Source organism: Carassius carassius, chromosome 22 (genome assembly GCF_963082965.1).
Source record: "Carassius carassius chromosome 22, fCarCar2.1, whole genome shotgun sequence".
Taxonomy (NCBI): Eukaryota; Metazoa; Chordata; class Actinopteri; order Cypriniformes; family Cyprinidae; genus Carassius; species Carassius carassius.
In genome coordinates, this window is record NC_081776.1 from 24,090,313 (window position 1) to 24,112,563 (window position 22,251).

The following is a 22,251-nucleotide window of genomic DNA, read 5'->3' on the forward strand; positions in this document are numbered from 1 at the left end:
TTAACTCATGACATTTTGATGTTTGAAAGTCTATAGGTTAACATATATATATGTAATTAAAAAATTAATTAATAATTATCGATTTTCAAATATTGCGCCTGTCAAACATACTCTGCCGTCAATACTGTTGATGGTGTCCTTTATCAGTAGGCTTTATATATATGCTTAACATGAAGTATAGATATTGTTGTCATGAAGACAAGATCCTTGTCTGTCGGCGGCCTCCCTCTATGTCACCTACAGTAGCAGCAGCACGCCATCGCTGCGTCAGGCACGATTCTGGTGTTTAAAGACACAGAAAACGCCACGCAGCCGCCACGCAACTGACACGCATCAGGTCTGGCTGCGTGGCGTATGCGTGGCGTTTCTGCTGCGTGTCAGTTGCGTGACGGCTAAACTAAAAAAGTTTATAGTAATAAACAACCTGCAGTTTAATGTTTGCATTTTTTCCTTTACTGTACTGAAAATGAACCGAACCGTGACTTTAAAACCGAGGTACGTACCGAACCATGATTTTTGCATACCGTTACACCCCTATTATATAATATAGGCAGGTTATATAATATAGACAGGTAATAGTCAATGAATGACAATGACTAAAAACACTCCACCCATGTTTTTATCATGTAACTCAATTCACTCAAAATTTATATCAATAGGGTGCATTTTATTATTAAGGAATTTAATTATTTAATACGTGTAATAAGGAACAACTTTATAACCTCATTTTTACCACTTCCCCTCACCGCTGTCACAGGTGATCAAACGTTGTATTGAACTAACGTAATAGGCTATGTAAAGTTAGCTAACTTTCAGCAAAAAAAAAATATATATATATATATGTTAAGACTTCTTTTTTCTAATTCCAAACACGATGGATGAAACTGAATTAAGATAACAGATTTTACTAATCTTAATAATCAAGTAGGTTTTACTTTACAATTTATTGTTATTAAGATGCACTGATAATATACAATCTTATTATTTAAATGTCTTACCTTTAAAAAGTGCGTCGCAAACGGTTTGTTCTGCTGCATCTCTACGGCGCGGCATCGGTTTGCTGCTACTTCCGGGAACTATTTAGAGGCTCCACGAGCCGCCATTGCTGTAAAAATAGCGTTCCATTGGAGTCACTGGAGTTGTCGCAACTCTCTCTCTATATGGCTCTGATGTGCATTATAGAACAAAATGTCAAGCATCATAAAGTTTTTTACATTTCTTGAGCTGAGATTGATTCAGAGGATTTTTTTTATTATTAATATATATATATATATATATATATATATATATATATATATATATATACAACCCCAAATCAGAAAAAGTTGGGACAGTATGGAAAACGCAAATAAAAAAAGAAAGTAGTGATTTCTAAAATTACTTTGACTTGTATTTCATTGCAGACAATATGAACACAAAATATTTCATGTTTTGTCTGGTCAACTTCATGTCATTTGTAAATATGCATCCTTTCCTGTCATTCAGACCTGCAACACATTTAAAAAAAAGTACTAACTATATTTCTACTGTGCACTGTATCAGTGCATATTTTCATTTTCACTGGATCCATAGACTCATCAGTTAAATGTATTATTATTTGTTGTGGAGTTCATCTGTAGGCTGTAGTGCTATAAAAATGAAAAGCAGACTACAAGTGTGTCACTTTTTGATTTGTATTTACTTGTTTTATTCAATTTTCTCAACGATAGTAAATTATTAGTGTTTAAAGATGTATTATTTAGATTTTATCTCAGTATTTCAAAGGGAATGAGCTGTGTTCTGACTTGAGACACAAAGAGATAAAAAAAGAAAGAAAAATGTTGGGATTGAATACAGAGAAAGCAATAAAACTATGTTTCATTTAATGTACATTCAAATTACATTACATGCAAATGTCACAGTTATGCTAAATTAACATTAGAATTGTAAACCGAAAAAAAATCTACGAAATCAACAAGTAAGACAAATGTGAGCTTACACAATTCCTTACGAAAATTAATAATAATCCAAACCTAACTAAATAACTGGAGGCAAAGTTTTTTTTTTAATGCATGTAGATAACAGACCTCTGAAATGGTTGATAAATGTGAACGTTACCGTGTTTTTATTAAGAAAAAAAACGCAGCTCCCCCGTTTACTTTCATTTATTTTTAAGGCAGTCTTGCCCTCACTAACATCCCAGCCAACATTTCCATGTGGGCCCAATGTGGGTTTTTGGTGGGCTGTCAGTTGGGCCCTGCATGGGCAACCCAAATGGGAACTGTACATTTTTGTCCATCGGCTCCACTTGGGCCCCGTGTGTGTTAACCCATAGGGGCCCATGATGGTTCCATAGTGGGCTCCAAGTGGGGCCCATGTGGGTGTTCATTAGAGGGGCTTTAAGCAACAGCCTCTGGTGGAACGGCAACGCCATTCTGGCGTTGTATTGTGCATGCGCGAATTTAACTGCTACTTTGTGACGTTCTACTTTAACGGTCTACTACGGGAGAACAGCTGATTTGCTGGAGTCGCTACAACGTGAGAGATTAGGTAAATAAATGTTATGTTTTATGGCATATGACACTGTAATTTGCATCAGTTTATGATTGTACCACTAGTGTTTTATATAATATGTGTTAAAATGTTTTAAACTTAAGCTAATTTTAACGATTTTTTCTGTTTGTATAAAGATATGTCTGTTGTTAGTAACAACACCTCAGGCAGCATTGAGATTAGAGATGATGTGAAGCGAACAATGTAAGTATTGCATTTATCCTTCTCAAAATCCATGTTAAATGTATTACTATGCTATTAAAATATTTTTAATTGGGTAAAGTAGATTAACAGATTAGAAATTGATTAATGGATTGGTTATTTTTATTAGTTATCTATCAGGACTGTTAATTATACTTACTTTTCAAAAATTAGCTATATTTACTTCATGTTTCTTGTTGATTAGAGTCCCTATGGAGTGGAAAGAGCAACATGATGTGCTTCTCTGTAGAGAAATCCTGCTCACAGAACCATACAGGTACAAAAAGGGCAGTGTTGACAAGGGCAAGGCCTGGTCAAGTATAGCAGACACACTGAATTGCTCTCAAGAACCCAAATTCAGAGTTATGCAGAGGTCAGTGAGGGAGAGATTCAACTTGATTCAGACGAAATACAAGGCCAGAAACAATAAAGACGAGAAGAGCAGTGGAACATCTGCAGAAATAACTGAACTTGATGAACTAATTGAAAAAATAACAGAGAAAGAAAGAGCAGCTGAGGAAAACAAAGGGAGTGATGAGAGTATGAGGAAGTTAGAGACGGACAGGGCCAAAGCAGAAGAGGCAAGGAAGAAGGCCATGGAGAGGGTTAGCCAGACCAACAGGAGGCTTAGTGAAGAGGGAGAGGACTGGACAAACAACAAACGTAGGAGAAGGAGTGGGAATGACACCATTGAGTTTTTGAGGGAGAGAAGCCAGACTCTAAGTTCTAAGAGAAAAGGAATTGGAATTGAAAAAAATACAGGTTGAAGAGCAAGCAAAAGCAGCACAACAAACACAAAAGCAGATGAGTGACATGATGCAACTAATGCAACAACAGCAACAGCAAATGCAGGCAATGCAGACTATGCTACTTCAGCAACAGCAACAGCAAGGGCAAGCATTACTTAGCCTCATTGAAAATATGTCAAAGAAATGATTATTCTTTTGCAATTTAAAAACATTTATTTGTGATTTCATTCATAAAACATTTCAATGTATAAATCCTTCTATTAATAATAAAATATAAAATCTGTTAACATAAAATAGCATATTTTTAATAACATGTTGTTAGTAGCCTATACTTTATTACTTTACTTTATGTATATTGTGTATTTGTGTAAACTATGTATAATATATTTTTGTTAATAATAAAAAAAAAATGTGCTATTATAAAATGTCTCATTCTTTTTAAATACAATTCTGGTTTTATATTGTGTGTTTGTGTACTATGTTATATTTATTTATCTTTATTTTTAAATGTATTTATATATATACATAGGCCTACATAGCACAGTGTAGTTTTCACGAATGTGTGGAGCGTCCAAGTTAAAAAACTGCGATGTCTGATTACCAAACAGACAAGTTAGTGCATTTCTTAACAAAGCAGATACAACATACAATTTCCAACACTACTCAAACCAATTTTTTAATTCTTTTTGAAGTCCATGAACTTGAAGTAGTTTGCTATGTCCCCAAACAGCCACTCCACAGACACTCTGACTTCACTCATTCGTTTGTTGTATTCCATCATTTGAGGGGTGAGATGAACATGTCGAAATGGGGCTTGCAGATGCACACGCAGTGGGTATGCTGGGTCCCCATACACACACACATTGGATGGCCATCTACAGAGATGGCATGACGTTGCAGCAATGCCAACAGCCCAGATTCTGCCAGCATTCCAGAGTCATGCTTCTTTCCCTCTGTTAAAATATATTTTTAAATTAAAAAATGTTTTTATTTTATTTTATACATTTTAAAGGGAATGACAATGTTGGTAAATTATTCAGACATACCTACAGGGCCGTACAGATGGGCAATCAAACCATTAGGAATGGCTACAGCCTGGTATTTTAGACTGTGGATGCGTTTGTGTCCATTATATAGGATCCTCTGTGTTACACCTGGTCTGGCAATGGGTCGTACAGTGCCATCAATAAACCCAAAGCAATTATCCAGAGGGGCTCCCATTTGGAGGATGCAGTCAGCAAAGTTTCTCAATGCTACAGGGTTTAGTATGTTTACATTCCACTGCGTTATCCTGTGATGATGTGCATAATATATATATAGTCCAGCACGGAGTTTGTGGCCATGCACAGGACTGGGACTTGTCGGTGACCAAACCTTTGCATCACGTCACTGTACAGGCAAGGGTATGCCAGCCTCTTAAGGAGCATACACAGCGCCTCGACTCCTCCCACAACACTTCTCTGATCACAAACGATCTCATTGGGAATCAATCATTAGTCTTCCTCCATGTAATCAAGGTTAAAAGGCAAGTATTGCTTACATGGTAGATCTAGGTTTTTAGACTTATTTACATCATACAATATTAAAAACTCCTCTTCTGACAAAAGATTGTCATTTAATGCCAAAAGCAATCCTTCTCTTGCTTTTTTAAATGACATTTTTTTGTATCTCAATAAATGAATTAATGCCGCGTTGCGCTGTCCTGTTTACCGTTGCTTAGTGATTTTTACGTTCTTGGCTACGGCGGTGTGACAGCAAACTTCCGGTCGCTGTAGCTGTTCCATTCGCAGCTGTTGCTTAAAGTCCCTAATAACTGGGGCAAAGGTGGGCCACATACAAAACCCTTATGGGGCCCATATGGGTGATTACACTAGACCCACAAATGGCCCTTATATGGGGTGTTAGTGGGACCACAGTGGGTCAGAACTGGGCCCCATTTATATTTCTTTATTAATTCCTCTGGATAAAGTTAATGTGCTAATATGCTATAAAACTCTAAATTAAAATGTTTTATTTACCTAAAAAATGTTGTTTATCTTCTCGTTCCCGCCTACTTCAACGCAGAATTATGACGTTTGTAGCATATCAATGACGTACGGGTCGGATACATGTGGTCTGGCCGTTCAGACGGAGGTCGCATTTCAAAAGATCAGATACGTATCGGATTCAGGACCACATACCGAAGTGGCCTGGGTCACATTTGAAAAGATCGGTTCTGTGTCGTTCAGACTGTCATGAAAAGATCAGAGACATGTCGCATAGGGGCAAAAAAATCGGTATTGGGTCATTTCAGCCTGCAGTGTGAACATAGCCGGAGAAGCAACTCTCTATCAAGGCCCGTTCGGTGACCAAACAAAGTAACTGTCATTAAAACACCTGGAGTCGTCTCATTTTTTTTATCAATTAAGCCGTGCTAACCATCATTTCCCTCCCGCAGTGGAGCTGACTGACCGGCTGACCATCGAGAGGCAGGCGGGAAAAGTTTTGAGATGACCTCCGGAGCACGCATCCTTCTAAATGAGACACAGCTGATATCCGTTCCCTAATTAAGCACATTAACTCTTCAAACTTTTATATTTACAACATTTATTTTCCACTGGCACATCCGACACGTTTGCCCACAAAGATAGCATTTTTAATCTTTTATGAAGCAGACGTGCCTGTATGCACTCACATTAAAAGCGTTTTTATGGAAGTGAAAACGCTATATGGGCGTTTGCGTTACACGCAGAAACATTAAAAAGCATTGAAACTTGTTTTAAGCCTCTGTCCCATGAATGTATAAATAAAACATCCTACTTTTGCTAAGTAAACTGCCAACATTTTAATTGTTTTATACAACGTTAACGTTAACCCTTCAGCTACGACAGTTCAATCCCGACTGGCATCGTCAAGTTTCATTAGTGACTCTGCCATTACTGTATTCTCAAATATTTAAAAAAAATATGTACATCCAATTATATAACAGCAGCAGTAATTCGGCTAATATAAAGTTAAATATAATTATCTTACCTTTTTGTCCATTGACACGCAGACCGAGTTGAAGTGCAGAGTAGCAACCGTTTTTTTTTTTTTTTGAATGAGAAGGGGCAGGAAGACAGCCACGCCAATCATCGCATGACTCAATGACCACATAACAAGTGCTTTTAGATTATAAGAAAAACCCTTTGAGATATTTATACATAAAATAAAATAGGATTATTCATAAAATAAATAATCTTGTTGTAATAAATTAAGCCTTAATATTCATCCGGAAGAAGGAGGCGGGAACCGGCGGACAATCAAAATGAAACTTTAATAATTCAAAATAAAGACAAAACAGCGCACCAGCCCCTCATGGACAACTGGTGCGCACAAATAAAAATCACAACACAACTAAAAGCCCAGGCCTGGTCCTCTCTCGTCCTTCACTGTCGTCGCTCCAGTTTTATATCCTTCCATCTCCTACGTGGGACTCGAGACCGGCGGTGGGCCGCAGGTGCCACTGATTTGCCAATCATTGCCGGCCTCCCTCCTTGTTCCCACGTCCCTCGGCCCCTCCCCACTCGCCACACTTGTATTGTTGCTTTATGATATAACCTTAATTGATATAAAACATGAAATACAATTAAATCAATTTAATTGGTTAGGATTATGTAGCTACCCATAACTGCATAGAAATAAATAATCTGCAAAAAAAAAATGTATATAACTATAGATATATCCTAATATAGCCCAAATGTGGCCCATCTGGGACCATAACTGTATCCAAGCTGGGGCCCACATTCAGCCCATCAAAGTGCCCCCTCTGAGCCCATGCCCAGCTGACACCCACATAGCCCAGATAAATCCCATGTGGGGCCCACATGGACATGTTGGCTGGGATGGCGGATGCATTGACGTATCCCGGCAACGACTCAAAGCGGCCAATGAGGCGTCTAGGTATTTATATGTCTATGGTACCGATAGTGTAGGAAAACAGTGACGTTTTCTACTACGTAACTACGCGCATGCATGAAACGAATCGTGCAGGTGGAACGGATCATGATCGTGTACCCACAACCTGCTTAGCATCCGAAACCACGCCCCTCCAACTGACAGTAGACAGGCTGGCGGTGTGTTTGCGAGCACTGACAGCATGTGAAAGGAGAGGTGGCGAGGAGGTGCATTTTTGGTTGTGACACTCACAAAACACTTTTCCCATTCCCTAAAATTACCTCGTTACGGTCCAGATGGCTCGAATTTTTACATTTCGAGGAAGGAGGGATAACAGAGAGGATGACTTGACAGATGATTTGACACTGTTGTAGCGCGGCCACATAAGAGGTACCTTTATAAAGCTGTTGATTAAATGTTAATGTGATTGTTGATGTGGCACAGTTGTTATGTTCCTTTGTTTGTATTGCCCCGTGGAGAACTGTGGGCTCTGTATCTTCTCGCGAGATTTTGCTCGCGACGCATCAGGGAATCCCCGTGACATCATCTGGATCAGCTGAGTTGACACGTCCAATAAGAGAAGCCGGTAAGCGGCGTTCGGGAGCGTTGCTCAATGTAGGATATAACGATCGATCGCATGCTCTTTATGACCTGCCGTCTGTGACTTTGTCTGCTTCTTTATAAAAATAACCGTTGCCATATTGGATCATTTTGCCAAGGACATCGTCACAGGACGTCGCTGTTCTCATCGTGCTCCCAGACTTGGAATGTGGCACCGGTGAGGCTGAACTGAACACGCACGCACACACACACATACACCATTGGACTTCCAAGGACATTACTCACTCACCCGCGTACATTTATTGTATATATTGTCTGTATATATAGTATGTTTTGTTTTGTTTTTGTATGATACATGCTGGGTTGGCATTCATTCGTTAGAGTGGGGGTTGTTTCTAGTTCCTGGATTCTAACAAACACCACTATTAAGAGGTAATCAAAAAAATGTATGTGTGTAGCCAGTTTATTATAAGCTGAGCATTACAGTGTGATGTCATTATGCGCACAGACAACTCTCGCGTCCGGTGTAGACCCAGACAGTGACTGCTCTATTTACAAATAAGTTATGTAAGAAAAAAAAAACCTAAACCAGCGACATAACCAGATGAAAAATAGATTAGAAAATATATTTACACTTGCTCTGTCCTCCGTCTATGACACTGTGTGATATCGTTCATATAAATCACCCCCACAGGAATTGAGTTGAAGTTAAAACTTTACTTTCCGTTTGCAGCAGCTCCAGCAACAGACATCAAACATTCCTTCCACATGGCACATCTTCTTCCACCCTTCTTTTCCCAAGATAGAACCCAACAACTTAGATATACAGATGACACCTAGTGGTTACTCCAGGATACTACATCCCCTCCTCCTTAAGCTATCAATTGGTGCACTTTTTTTTTTTTATACTATTACCACCAATATCACCAACTAAATACTCATAACATTATATACAAGATATAACACTGTATAACAATCACATTTTTTTTTTTTTACAAACACGTTAACAACTACCAGTTAGATTGCATTGATTGTCTTTTACTGACTTGACTTATGCAACATAGTCTTTCAAGTAAGCTGGAGAACGTCTCTCTCTTGCAGACCGTCTCAAATTCGTGGGTTGGTTAGTTTCTTTTTCTACAACAGTCAATTCTAACGATTGTTCTTTCTCCAGGGCAGACATCTCCTGGTCTGCAGGTGTATTGACAACATCCGCACTAGGCAATGCAGAAGTGTCACCATCCTGTTCACTCTCTGTGGGTAGTATAATCTCAAGCATCTCATCTGTACTACGAATTCTTATTTGGTCCACATGTCTTTTCACAGTTTGTTCCTGCCCCAGAGCAGTCTTATATGAAAGAGGTCCTGTACAACATTCCACTACTGCAGGAATCCATTTAGGTCCACCAGCATAATTCCTCACGTACACTGAATCTCCAACTTCAAAACTTCGGAGTTTGCAACTGTTGTCATGGCCTTCTTTTTGTTTCTGCTGTTTTTTCAGAACTCTGAACTTCACATCAGGAATAAGTAAATCAAATGTAGATCTCAACTTCCGTGACATTAGCATTTGAGCAGGTGATAACCCAGTTGTTGCATGAGGAGTGATTCTATAATTAAATAAGAATCTTGCTACTCTTGTCTCCACAGTGTCACCTTTCATCTTTTTCATCCCCTCCTTAAAAGTTTGAACAGCCCGTTCAGCTAGGCCGTTTGAAGAAGGATGATAAGGAGCTGAGGTTACATGTTGAATACCATTTCTCTCCATGAAGGTTTCAAACTCATTACTGGTAAAACATGTTCTGTTGTCTGACACTAACATTTTAGGTAATCCATGTGTACTGAAACACATTCTCAATTTCTCAATTGTAATTTGGGAAGTGGCCTGCATAACAGGATAAACTTCCATCCACTTGGAATGAGAATCTACCAGAATGAGGAACATTCTTCCTAAGAAGGGCCCTGCGTAGTCTACATGAAATCTTTCCCAGGGTGAGCCTGGCCACTCCCACGGGTGCAAAGGAGCTTGAGCAGGTGCCTTTCTGAAACTTTGACACACCTCACATTTCTGAACCACTCTCTCTACATCCTGGTCCATTCCAGGCCACCACATGTATGATCGGGCCAATCCTTTCATTCTGGACATGCCGGAATGAGTCTGATGTAACTGTTTCAATACAGCCACTCGACCTTGCGATGGTATGACTATTCTCGCTCCCCAAGTCACACATCCATCTTTGACACTGAGAGCATCTCTCCTGTGATGGTACGGTAACACATGTGGCTCTACTTTCTCAGGCCAACCCTTTAAGAGGTACTCATGTACCATGGAGAGTGTTATATCGTGTGATGTCCACTTCCGAATTTGTGCTGCACTTACAGGCGAATCGTCCTTTAAATCCATCATCAGCACTTGATCATTAGTGTCATCAGGTTCTCCCTCACCTGGCACTGGAAGTCTACTCAGCGCATCAGCATTTTGGTGGTATTTTCCTGGCTTGTAAACAATGTTATACTGATATGCTTGTAACATCACAGCCCACCTTTGCACTCTGGGTGAACCCATTTGTGGAACTGCTTTTGTTTCATTAAACAAATGGATCAAAGGCTTATGATCAGTGGAAATTGTAAATGCACGACCATACAAATACTTGTGAAATCTATGGATGCCAAAAATCACAGCCAAGCCTTCTTTGTCCAGTTGTGAATAACGTTTCTCCGTAGGCGTTAATGTCCTAGACATGAACCCAAGAGGTTTCTCCACCCTCTCTCCTTTTATACGCTGCGAGAGCACTGCACCAACCCCGTAGGGTGAAGCGTCACAAGCCAAAATTAGTTCTGACTCACTGCGGAGCTGCCAGTTTTAATCTGAACAGCTCTTAACGCTGACTGGATGGTTAGATGCATCATGGGCTAGTATTAAAAAAAAAAGGTCTTTCCAGCATTAAGGTAATAACATTTCTGTTTTTTTTAATCATCTTGTCTCAGTTATACATTTGACTGCTTAAATGAATGATAAAGAACTATATTAAAACTTGTTTTGAAAAATTTCTTGGTCAATTGAATATTGATTTTAAAATAGATTTAAATCATAAATCAGATTTTTTTTTCTGAAAATATGCTGTCGCCCAGCCTTAAAAGCAAGTAAGGATTGCTCCCTTTAAAATCACTTAAGTTGTCAATTAATGAAGCTCTTTTTTTACATCGTGTGCATTTTGTTATAAATTATAAAGAGAGAACTTGAGTTTAATCGTGAGGACGGTTTATTAATCCATCCATTCTTTAGAGTTTCAAAGATTTAGCTAAATCGTGCAGGTTTAATTTATTCGTTTCTTGTTTTAGGCTAATTAGGCATAAATAATGTGAACGAAATTATACAGTGCTTCACGTTTTACTAAACATGCAACAATTTCTTAATCATTGTACAGAAAAATGTATTTTTCCCAAGAAATTATCTGTCAAAATAATGGAAGGGTTACGAATAACAAAATATTATATAATATATGAAAATTTTGACATTTTGCATATTAATCCATGTAGCCTACCTCCCTAAAATAGGCTACCACTTTTAATGCTCCGATGCAAAGTAATTTAACACATAATTCATATAATACCATGTAGCTTAGAGAAAATGTAAGCACAGACTCAGGCACAGGCTTGACATTTATCCTGCTTGAATTCGTTCTAAGAAATGTACATAACTTCATAAGTACCTAACTTTCATCTGTGAATATTACATATTAAATATTTTAAATATTTTAACTACAGTGTTTTTCTTTCATTTTCCCTGACTGAAGCCATGAAATCTAACACATCAGTGAGGCAAAACTGACGTTTATCAGGGAAAATGTGCTTTGATGCGCTTGTTTGATAACTTCTGGTTAAAGCGCCACTCAGCGGTCAAAGGATGCAAATGCACTTTACAGATGCCGCAGCGGTAGAAGGGGCATTTTAGATGGCAACATACTGTAGATAGACTATAAATGGACCAGTCAATTCAGTACAATTTTTACAGTAAGTTTTTATGCAAATTATACAGTTTTATGGCTTCAAACCAACATCTTCCGGGGTTTTCTAGAAAAATCAAGATGATCACATGTCCGATCTGCCACAGTGAATATGCAAACCTCTGGCAGCACCTTCGGACTATTAATTTTTTTTAATAACATGCCATTTTGTTACAACTGTCCCGGTCCAGGCTTCCCTTGAAAAATGAGGTGTGCCCAATATGTGCAAAGAAGTGCATATATACTGCCCGGCATGTGCGTAAAAAGACCACAAAGACTTGGCTGTAAGTTTTGAACAGTTATGCTTTAACAATACTTAATATGAAATAACTTTACGTGTTAAGTATTTTAACCTTAAATTATTTTTTTTTTTTTTTTTGCAGAAGGCCAAAAGGATGGAGGCCCTTCACACCATGAGCTGGAAGGTGGTAGAGCAGGAGCTGAAGGCACTGCACCAAACAAACCCTGAGGTCCCGCTGGCTACACGGTTAGATGAGGAGGAGCTGTCTGCAGCAGAAGCTGAAGCTCGTCCAGATGGACCAGAGCCCCCATCAGCACAGCCAGAGGCCAGTGGGACTTCTTCAGTTCTGGCCCACACCCACTCAGGTCTGGGGCCAACATTCCATGTTGATGGAGCCTTACCCACTCCAGGCAGTGGGGGCCGCACCTATTCAAGTTAGGGCACCGCCATCGGGGATGGGGCTCGCACCACCCCAGCCGGTGGTGGCTGCACCAACACAGGAGGTGGGGGATGCTCTTGGGGACCACACTGCTGGAGGTGTTGTCCCAGCCAGCTGAGATGTCCCCACTGCCTGAGGTGTCTGCCCCACTTCCTGAGGTGGGGGCTTCATCCAGTGCAGCATGAGCAACACCTGAAAAGAAGGGAGAAATGGCAGAGTTGATGAGTAAGGATGAAATTATAATCAAGTTTCTTATAATATTGCAGTTAATGGTAGACTAATCTGATGGTTTGTTTTACAGAGGATCTCAGATTTCTGGTTGCTGATCCAACAGAGGACTTGCCCACTAACATTGTTGATGGCATTTGATGATAACAGTTAATTTTTTTAATTTCTAAGAAAAAAGTAAGGTTATAGTTTTATTTGTTTTGATAGCCTTTTTTATTTTCATTATATAACATTTTTACATTTTGTAAATAGTTATTAAAGTTTTCAAAAAGTTTTTATCTTGTATTTTAAAATGATCTCTGATAAAGTCTGTTCTCAAATCTTATTTGTTTTCTCTAGCATGTCAGTTTAAGATTTTGATGTCAGTTTGTTCTGAATCTGTTTTAATGTGTTTATTTATATACATATTTTTTCATATAATGCATGTTTCCTATTGTGCTTTTTATATATTGTGTTTTGTTGTACAGCACTTCAATGCAATGTGAAAATGTTTAATTAAAAACATATTTTACTATATCATAAGACCCATTTCTAGTTTATTAGACTGGGAGTGGAATGAGAACTAGACTGGTACGTGAACCAAGGAAATAGTCCCATTTGTAGTTTATTAGACTAGAAGGGGAATAAGAGGTTTATTCAAATAGAAGTGGAATGAGAAATAGACTGGTAAGTGAATTAAAAAAAAATAGACAAATTTGTAGTTTATTAAACTAGAAGTGGAATGAAAAATAGACTGAAAAGTGTGCACTCTAACGTATTAGACTCAAAGTGGGGTTAAACAGACTGCAAATTGGACCTAGAAAGTTATAAGTAACCCCTGCATGGGCAGTTTCCCTGACATTCATCCTCTTTCAAACCAGTGCTGTAGTGTAACAGTACTGTAGTGTAACGTTAATAAAAGCAGAGATGCCTTTGGAGGACTGCCCCTTGTGCTGTTGTAGCTACCATCTGCTAAGCCAACACATGAACATCATGCACAAGATGCTGCATGTGAAGGAGCGCAAGCTTCTGCTCGCCATTTCTTCCGAGAGAGTTAATGTGCAGAAAGGCACCTGCCCCGTCCCAGGGTGCAAGAAGAACACCACCGGCCTGGACCGCCACTTGAACAGCCATACCGAGCTGACCAAGGTGGCTCAGCTTAACACTATAATCGAAGACCTGGCGAGCTTGAGTGCCTCCAACCCGGAGGAGCTAATGGTCTCAACGGGCATGCAGTGTCAGGTCCTGTGGACGTGGTCTGTGCCTTGCCCGTTCGGGTTGCGAGCACACTCAACTAGAAGTGTTTCTTCCTCCTGGGCGCTGGTGCAAGGTGCCTCGCTGACAGATATATGTAGAGCTGCAGGCTAGGCGACACCTAACACGTTCACTAGATTCTATAGCCTCTGTGTAGAGCCGGTATCTTCCTGTATACTCGCCCCCAGTGGCCAGTAGCGCGAGTGACCCGTTCTTAGTGTCGGCTTGCGACGCCACGCCCTTTGGCCAGATACGTGCCTCCATTGCTCCAGTAGTGTTCCCCAGTATGGCTAAACCTGTGAGTTCCTCCATCCCTGCGGCAGTCAGCATACACTCGTATGTATTGTGGAACCTGTGTTAGGCTAGGTGTCCATATGTAGCCGTCCACTGAGGTCGAGCTGTGTCTTTCCCTTGACAGAGCCGCTCTGTCGTCTCTGCTGTGGTTCTTTCCCCCCTGTAACTAAGCTGGAACCACCCCAGAGATTGCCATATGTTGTAATACCCTATTTGGCTAGTCCATATGTGTAACTGTCACTGTGCCTCTCTCCGGGGTGCCTTTCCCAAGGGTACGCTTTCCCAGCGTTATTCAATTCAATTCAATTCAAGTTTATTTGTATAGCGCTTTTTACAATACAAATCATTACAAAGCAACTTTACAGAAAATTATGTTTCTACAATATTTAGTAGTAGCTAGTAGTTTGTGCACGTTTGACAGGATTTTAGAAAAATAAAAATAATAATAATAATACAAGACGTAGTCAGCTAGATGATGAACTATCAATATTATTAATTAATAGTAATTATAGGATGCAGTCACACATGTAGCAATAATTGTTAGTTCTGTTTGTTGATTCAAGGTTAGCATCATCTGGGGTCCTCTGAGGGTCAGCATCATCTCTTCTCAGGAGTTCTGGATCCAGACTGGAGCTTGTGTAAATCCTAGTTACCACGGGATGTAAATCCCGTGGCAAAACATAGAAACAAAATAGAGACATCATTAGCATAGCTGCTGATCCAACAAAGTAAAATTAGTTTAACCCAAGCTAAAGAATAAAAATGCAGATGCAACTACACTCACATTTTAAGAGATACATTATTCGAATGCTTGGCGAAAGAGATGCGTTTTTAATCTAGATTTAAACAGAGAGAGTGTGTCTGAACCCCGAACATTATCAGGAAGGCTATTCCAGAGTTTGGGAGCCAAATGTGAAAAAGCTCTACCTCCTTTAGTGGACTTTGCTATCCTAGGAACTACCAAAAGTCCAGCGTTTTGTGACCTTAGGGTGCGTGATGGGTTGTAGCGTGGTAGAAGGCTAGTTAGGTACGCAGGAGCTAAACCATTTAGGGCCTTATAGGTAAGTAATGATAATTTGTAACAGATACGGAACTTAATAGGTAGCCAGTGCAGAGACTGTAAAATTGGGGTAATATGATCATATTTTCTTGACCTGGTAAGGACTCTAGCTGCTGCATTTTGGACTACCTGTAGCTTGTTTATTGAAGAAGCAGGACAACCACCTAGAAGTCCATTACAATAGTCCAGTCTAGAGGTCATGAAAGCATGAACTAGCTTTTCTGCATCAGAAACAGATAACATGTTTCGTAGCTTGGCAATGTTTCTAAGATGGAAGAATGCGGTTTTTGTAACATTGGAAATATGATTTTCAAAAGACAAATTGCTGTCTAATATAACACCCAGATTTCTGACTGTAGAGGAAGTAACAGTACATCCGTCTAGTTGCAGATTGTAATCTACAAGATTCTGTGTGGTGTTTTTTGGTCCAATAATTAATATCTCTGTCTTATCCGAATTTAATTGGAGAAAATTATTTGTCATCCAATCTTTTACATTTTTAACACACTCTGTTAGCTTAGATAATTGGGAAGTTTCATCTGGTCTCGTTGAAATATATAGCTGAGTATCATCAGCATAACAGTGGAAGCTAATTCCGTATTTTCTAATAATATTACCAAGGGGCAACATGTATATTGAAAATAGAAGGGGACCTAGGACGGATCCTTGTGGCACTCCATATTTTACTGATGATAAATGAGATGACACCCCATTTAAGTAAACAAAATGGTAGCGATCGGACAGGTAGGATCTAAACCATCTTAGAGCCTGCCCTTGAATACCTGTATAGTTTTGTAATCGATCTATGAGTATGTCATGATCTATGGTGTCGAACGCAGCACTAAGATCAAGTAAGACTAGAAATGAGATGCAGCCTTGATCTGACGCAAGAAGCAGGTCATTTGTAATTTTAACAAGTGCAGTTTCTGTGCTATGGTGGGGCCTAAAACCTGACTGAAATTCTTCATACAGATCATTTTTATGCAGGAAGGTGCTCAATTGAGCAGACACAACTTTTTCTAAAATTTTAGACATAAATGGAAGATTTGAAATAGGCCTATAATTTGCCAGTACACTAGGATCTAGTTTTGGTTTCTTAATAAGAGGCTTGATAACCGCCAGCTTGAATGGTTTTGGGACGTGACCTAAAGATAACAACGAGTTAATGATATTGAGAAGCGGTTCTTCGGCTACAGGTAACAGCTCTTTTAGTAATTTAGTGGGTACAGGATCTAATAAACATGTTGTTGGTTTAGATACAGTGATAAGTTTATTTAGCTCTTCCTGTCCTATATTTGTAAAGCACTGCAGTTTATTTTTTGGTGCGATGGATGAAACTGAAGTGTTAGACGCTGTAGAATCTACATTCGCTATTGTATTTCTAATGTTATCTATTTTATCAGTGAAGAAATTCATAAAATCATTACTATTTAACGTTGGTGGAATATTTGAATCAGGTGGCGTCTGGTAATTTGTTAATTTAGCCACTGTGCTAAATAAAAACCTTGGATTGTTTTGGTTATTTTCAATGAGTTTGTGGATATGCTCTGCCCTAGCAGTTTTTAGAGCCTGTCTATAGCTGGACATACTGTTTTTCCATGCAATTTTAAAAACTTCCAAGTTAGTTTTTCTCTATTTGCGTTCAAGACTACGAGTTACTTTCTTGAGAGAGTGAGTATTACTGTTATACCATGGCACAGTACGTTTTTCTCTAACCTTTTTCAATTTGATGGGGGCAACAGCTTCTAATGTATTAGAGAAAATAGTGCCCATGTTGTCAGTCATTTCGTCTAATTCATGTGTATTTTTGGGTACAAATAGCAGTTGAGATAGATCAGGCAGGTTATTTGCGAATCTGTCTTTGGTGGCTGGAACAATAGTTCTGCCCAGACGGTAACGCTGAGACATATAGTTAATATCAGTTATACGCAGCATGCACGATACAAGGAAATGGTCTGTAATATCATCACATTGGGGTACAATATCTATAGCAGTAAGATCGATTCCATGCGATATAATTAGATCTAGTGTATGATTAAAACGATGAGTGGGCCCGGTGACATTTTGCTTGACTCCAAAGGAGTTTATTAGGTCAGTAAACGCAAGTCCTAATGTATCATTTGCATTATCAACGTGAATATTAAAATCTCCCATGATTAGCGCCTTATCAACTGTAACTAGAAGGTCTGAGAGGAAATCTGCAAATTCTTTTAGGAATTCTGTATACGGCCCTGGTGGTCTATACACAGTAGCCAGAGCAAGAGATACATTAGATTTCTTTTGCATGTCTGACAGTGTAACATTTAGCAGAAGTATTTCAAAAGAGTTAAACCTGTATCCTGTTTTCTGGGTAACATTGAGAATATCACTATATATTGTTGCAACACCTCCTCCACGACCAGTCTGACGGGGCTCATGCTTATAACAGTAGTTTGGTGGAGTAGACTCATTTAGACCAAAATAATCATTTGGTTTTAGCCAGGTTTCAGTCAAGCAGAGTACATCAAAACTATTTTCTGTGATCATTTCATTTACAATAACTGCTTTGGGTGTGAGTGATCTAATATTTATGAGCCCAAACTTTAAAAATTGTTTTTGTTCATTTACTTTACATTTTTCTGGTTTAATTACGATAAGATTTTTTCTAGATCCTACATTATATTTTGACCTCACTATTCGGGGAACAGACACAGTCTTAATAGTTTTTACAGCACAAGTACTTTTATCATTTAAGCGGGTGGAACAAAACTCATCATAATAGTTATTAGAGAATTGTCTTACTAGTCACATGGAGCGAAGTGTCCTGGAGATGTTGTCAGAGAGCAGCTCCGCTCCGATTCTGCTGGGGTGTAATCCATCAGCGCGAAACAGCCTAGGACGCTCCCAGAAAAGATTCCAGTTATTAACAAATAGCAGTTTCTGTCCTTTACACCATGACAACAACCATTCATTTAAAGCAAAAAGTCTACTGAACCTTTCGTGTCCTCGTCGATACGTGGGCAGTGGTCCTGACACGACGATCGTCGCCACGGGCGTCGTGCTGCGAACCGTCTCGATCAGGCTGCTGAAGTCCCTCTTCAGCGTCTCCGTCTGCCGCAGCGTGGTGTCGTTAACCCCGGCGTGAAGCACGACCGCTCTGGGGCTCTCGTCGACCTTCAGGATCGCGGGTATCTGCGCAGAAACATCGAGAACACGAGCACCAGGCAAACAATGAGTGTGCACTTTACCTTCGGCTAACGTAGCACTTACGTGTCGGACGATGGAGTCTCCGATGATCACAGCGTCGCGTCCTATCTTGCGGAGGGGAGCGAAGCGGTTCCGGATGGAGATGTCGAAGGCAGGAGGGGGAGAAGTCGTCGCCCGGGACCCGGCTCGCGTCCTCCGCTGTGGATGCACCCAGGGTCCGTGGTGTCCCGGCGTCGCAGTGAAGGACATCTGGGAAGATCGCGTCCTGGGTGCACCGGGCCTGTGCAGAGAAACACACGGAGTAGACGTGGTGGGACTGTTAACAGATCGCTGTATACTTACCCCGGACTTGTGAGCGTCAGCCCGGGATGATTCCAGCGCGGTTCTCCGCTCTCTCAGCTGGGCCTGCCTCACCTCCAGGTCGCGAATCTGCTTTCCCACGGCCTCGAGCTCGAGCTGCACAGAGTGGAGACATTCATCCGCCATTAAAGCAAGTAACAGTGAGTACAGCAGTGGTAATGTGTGTGAATAGAGTATTAGCAATGTTAGCGCAGTTAGCTGCAACCACGCCGCTGATGCTAACGGGCTAAAAGCTAATAGCGGACCCGGGAGATCAAAATAAAACTAGTGATAGCGAGGCGCTCTGATTGTTTTTGTTGTAGAATACAATAGAGGATATATTCACACGTTATATAAACTGAAACGATGATGTATACAATTGATTTTTGAGTTAAAAATAGTCAATGAAAAGAATATAGTGACGGAGCTCAAACGCAGTACAGCCGCCCGTTATCCGATGTCACACTGAGTGGGTGCACCTGCTACTTGTTATATACTTGCACTGCGATGCACAGCAGCTGGTGCAATTATCACATGCCAATATGCATTGGCTCGTTTTATTTCACTCAAAGTAAATAGGCTCTCACAAGCGATCCCCATTTGTCAGAATCACTTCTGACTCACGTCTCCGTTCCCTCCTTGGGGAATGAGGGTTACCATACATAACGGAGACTATTATATATATATATATATATATATATATATATATATATATATATATATATATATATATATATATATATATATATATATATAATATCTCTATACATAAAATATTTAATAAAAATGTGTATTTTACTTTTGTATTTTGAATAAATTGGAATTAGGATGTTTTCACATAAAGAAACATCCATTTCCAATTTATTCAGGCCCCTCATCACCAGTTAGACTGTTAAGTGAACCAAGCAAATAGTCCCATTTGTAGTTTATTAGACTAGAAGTTGAATGAGTTACCAGTGAATTAGTCCCATTTGTAGTTTGTTAGACTAGAAGTGGAATGAGAAATAGACTGACAATAAAACAATATTACACAAATTAAATTAAATGGCTATTAAATAAACTGCAAGAGGACACATATCCCACTTGCAATGGCCTCTTCCTTCAATTTTAACTCTGACTTCAACCACCTCAAGGTTTTTTAATTTTCTTCCCTGTTTTGGGTGAGTTATAGCCAGTCAAATTTGGGGAATTTTTGCCTTTGGGGGTCCTTATCTCCGGCCCCTGGGGGTCTATCGACTCGGAGATAGAGGGTATGTCGTGTATGAAATGCTTGCTGAATAAATTGATATTGGTATGTTTTCACATAAATAAATGTGCATTTCTATTTTTTCTATGGAGCCTTAAAATGCTTCTGAGGACAATGCAAATTCTACAGTATTTTAACAAAAAAAGTACATTTTTCAATTGACAGCCTATGTGGGTCATGTCAAATAAGTTTCAGATGGAAACTTTATGTATTCTATCGCGTCATGCTTATTATTCACAGATAAGACTTGTTAGATGAAAGAAGAGGGTTCACAATTGTTTCAATATGTGACGTCTTATAATTTTATTAATCCACACACACACACACACAAACATACACAAATATAACAGTCGTCTCCTATGACTACATCATAACAGGTTAACGATAGAATTTGAAGATTTCCATGGTAATCACAATAGTAAACACATTGTTAAAATGCATTTCAAATTTAAAGTAGGTATTATTGCTGACTCATACATTTCATTATTGAAAAGTTCAGTGTAGAAGTATGGTATCGATATCACCGATACTTGTAATTAAAAGTAGTATCGTATCGAAAACAAAATAAGTGATATTGCCCATCCCTAGTGGCTCTTACAAAAGCTGCTGTATCCTCAGACAACCCTTAAAAAAAACATAAAAACAATGACCAACAGAATATTTAACAGCAACAATACTTATTTCTCATTATAAATGCAAAAAGTTAGATAAAATGAAAATAAAGCTCATGTGTAAAGAAAATAGTCCTTCCATCACCTTTTCTTATGACATTTTTTATTTTTGAGTGTGACTATGCTTGATGACGATGGCAGACCCTCCCATCGATGGTGCTGATGCAAACAAACAGGATTTTGAGAAATCAAAGACGTTGAAGAATACATCTATGCTGCCTTCAAAATTAGATCAGAAGAAGGTACCTCCGGAGACGGGAAGTGAAGCTGAATTTGTATTCAGTTGTGGCTTGATGCCTTCCCACCTTGGAATGCCTCCGAAGGCAGCATTTTAGAGCTTTCAGACAAAGCATATAATTTTTTACAAATATATAATGTATAGGATGAATTAAAGAAATTAATTGCAGAGCTATCAAAAGCCCAAAGCTTTTCACAACATTGTACTTTATATCTTGTCTTAGATCTTTTTCTTAAAATTAAAGGATTGGAAAGAACTTCTAAATGTTTAAAACATTTGTGGCTGCAGAGAGATAAAACAAATAAATGTATTAACTGAAACCAAATCCTTATGACAAGCCTTACTAACCAGAACCATGGTCATCTTTTTGAAATAAATAACTTAAATTAATTTAAAAAATTTACTGTATGAATGAAAATGTTTAATTAAAATTGTTATAATAATTTATTCTGTGTGTTAATGAAATGTGATTTATATATACTTTTCAAGATTATCTTTATTATTTAAGAATCATCATCTCACACCTGCGGGTAATAGATGTTACTATCAGGCCCATTTTCTGGCTTTGAATCACAATGTTTCCTCCTTAGGTTTTTGTGGTATTGAAAAGGTGAGTTCTTACAGAGACGTGACTTGTTTTGGATTTTCACCTTTCAGACTTTATCTTCTATGGGCATGAATGATGAAGCATTATTTAACATGATGTTTTAAAGTATTTTTTTAATGTGATTTTTGTACATGATGAAGTGTAGTTGATTTATTCATTGAGTGTTATTAGTTATTGGTAATGGTAATCACGTGATTAGTATTGGTAATCATTTATTGGTCTTTTTAATGTTATTAAGCTTGTAACTGTATGTTAAATGTGCCTGATGAAGTTTATGAGACCAAAACGTTGTCAATAATAAATTGACCTTGAGACATTTTGCAAGTATTTGGATTGGACACAAATGTCACAGCCATTCAGAAGCGAGAAGTGCACTACACTCCCAAAGAATGGAAGTTAAATCTAATTCATAAATGTAAAACCTTAAAATATTGTTAAAACTACATACTGAGTGACTGATACCATCTTTGTCATGGAAAACATTTGTTGGTTTGCATCAGTTTG

General features: G+C 38.9%; 1 pseudogene; it reads left to right on the forward strand.

Annotated features, from left to right (window-relative positions):
• LOC132099126 (NACHT, LRR and PYD domains-containing protein 3-like) overlaps window positions 1-22,251 on the forward strand; it is a 476,979-nt pseudogene that overhangs the window by 325,138 nt on the left and 129,590 nt on the right.